Raw genomic sequence first — 2520 nt, 5'->3', positions numbered from 1 at the left:
GACCGTCCGCTCAGATAAGTTTTTAGGTTTGCATGCATGATACAGGTTATTGACAATCGCAGTAAGTATATTCAGAGAAAAAAAATTCACAGCTTTTTTTGATACTCATGTTTAGATGTAGCAGCACACATCATCTGGAACAAGCTATAATTATGCACAGATGGATGTTTCCTTGAAAACTTAAGGATTTTTTATTGATATGAACACATTATTGTAAGTGCACAATACACTGATTCTGGGTCTTCAATTACCAAGGCGAGCCACGCCCTTTTGAACAGAGGTGTTTTAAGTGGATAAAAATAAATCATGATATGGCCGTGATATTAAAGTATAAAAAATTTAGCACACAGAAATACGAACTGGCGGGCACCATGGATGGAATGGGTATGGCGTGGTTTGCCGAACTGCGACATTTAGCTGAAATACACTAACTACCCAGGGAAAAGACAGATTCATGCACAAGATTATGAAATGATTCACGCCAAACAAGCCACGAACCGGATTCTAAATCCAGCGCTCTACGCCATCGCCCATCACACCATTCCAATACTTACTCGCCCATGCTAATAAATCTAGGGTTGAGAGACCACCGCACAGACACGGAGACTACCGGATCTTGAATGGGAAGATAATGACTGGATTTAGTATAGGGAGGCAAATAAAAATCCACATACTTTTCTCTGAGGAAACATACTAATCTAGCGGAGGCATAATGGGGACGGTGCATACCTGGGATCCGGGCGATATGAGATCCTCGCGCTCCAGCAGCCGGTACGGATTTAGACTCCTGCCGGCTCCCGTCAATGGATAAAGAGGAGTTCTTTGGGGGATAGGGATGGGCGGACGCTCGCGTTCTTAGGGAATAGGAGCGGGCAGAAGTTCAGGCGCGCGGTGGTGATCCGGACGCTTCTAGTCCAAGATTTTCTAGCGCACGCTTTTTCTATTGCAGTTTGGTATGACATCAGGGACCAACGTGGACGGGGCCACTAGTCATACTGTTGTGCGGATTTGGGTGCGTGCGGTCACCCCGAAGGGATAGAAAACCCCCATCAATACACATAAAACGGCTATTAATGTCACGTATAGAGCAACTGCTACTTGATTGTAGCCTTCAATGAATCGTTATCAAACAAAAAATTGTATTTTATATACAATACACGTCAAATTTAACGCTACATAATACACGTCCACTGCGGAAAAAACAATAAGAGTGACATAATAACATATTTTTTATACTACACATATAATTCTCTATACGAACAAGCTAAACCCCCGTGCGTTGTTACGGGATGAAACAATATGTAGAGAGTGGTGGTGTTTGATCCTTTTATCATCATCTATGGCGCCCTAAAACACGCTAAAGTGCTCAGGCATATAGTAATCGAAGCGGATGGCACAACCGGAGTAACGATGAACAATTATACTCACTCCGTTCCTAAATATAAGTCTTTGTAGACATTCTCAAATGGAATGCAACATACGGATGTATGTAGACATATTTTATAGTGTCGAGTCACTCATTAGGTTTCGTATGTAGTCACTTGGTGGAATCTCTGGCAAGACTTATAGTTAGGAACGGAGGGAGTATATGATGCGGATACATCACAGGCTCACAGCAGCCCTAAGTAAACATATAGATCGAAACTAGCTTATGCCTTCGGCAAGTTGCTTCTGTGGCAACAATGTCGGCCCGCAGCATGGCAACGGTGCGGATAGAATGGCCACGATGAAATGACGGGGGACCACACGCAATCATCCCACGACGCGCTCATCTTCGTCTGGATCATCGAGTCTCCCAAATCGTTTGAGCTGTCATCGACCGGGAGTTCATATGCTCGAGGGACGATGCATACGAGCACGCTAGGTTTGAACCGTGTTTGTGGCGTCGCGGTTGAGGACATTGTCAAGGAAGAATGATGCAGAGTCGTCGTTCTGCCTATATGACCTCGTGGCCGCCAACGGCGGATGCGGGTGACTATTGCACCATGACATCCGCATCCTGGTGCCGGTGGAAATGTGAGGCGGTGACTGCCTGCCTTTTTGCGGTGAAGGTCGTCGCTGTGAGGCGCTGAAATTTGGCCATCGTTAAGGCTCCATGCGCCGATGAGAGAAAGCGAGGTTTTGGGCGGTGGTCTCTAGCTCGACGTATTCCCGCAAGGCCTTGCCGGCTCGCAGAGGGATGGAGCCAAGGTCAGGGAGGATGTCGGGCCGCGTGATCATACAGGGTGTCATCATTCTGCACGTCGTTTCGGGCTGGCACGACCATCCGATGTCTCCGGGGGTACGGTCGGTGTTGGGGACACAGCGGGCTGAAGAATTTTGCCGGAATGGGACGGCACCCCGCGGAGGCCTAGTGGATGACACGGAACAAGGTCCATGCATTCTTGTGGGAGGAAACACTCGTTTTACCCAGTGCATCTAATCATGCAATGAAGTCATTGAAGGAAATATGCCCTAGAGGCAATAATAAAGTATTATTTATTTCCTTATATCATGATAAATGTTTATTATTCATGCTAG

At 46.5% G+C, this 2520-nt stretch overlaps 1 protein-coding gene across 1 annotated transcript in view; it reads right to left on the bottom strand.

The window, feature by feature from the left end:
- The window catches only part of LOC123048317 (uncharacterized), a 2914-nt gene extending 2038 nt beyond the window's left edge, over positions 1–876 (bottom strand). Inside the window, exon 1 of the mRNA XM_044471446.1 lies at positions 730–876. The gene's annotated coding sequence lies outside the window, so the exon portion shown is untranslated. The remainder of the gene's footprint in view (positions 1–729) is intronic.
- Positions 877–2520: the final 1644 nt, after the last annotated feature.

Source organism: Triticum aestivum, chromosome 2D, assembly GCF_018294505.1.
Source record: "Triticum aestivum cultivar Chinese Spring chromosome 2D, IWGSC CS RefSeq v2.1, whole genome shotgun sequence".
In the NCBI taxonomy this organism is placed as follows: Eukaryota; Viridiplantae; Streptophyta; class Magnoliopsida; order Poales; family Poaceae; genus Triticum; species Triticum aestivum.
The sequence above is the reverse complement of the archived record's forward strand: the minus strand, read 5'-3'. Positions and strand labels throughout refer to the sequence as shown.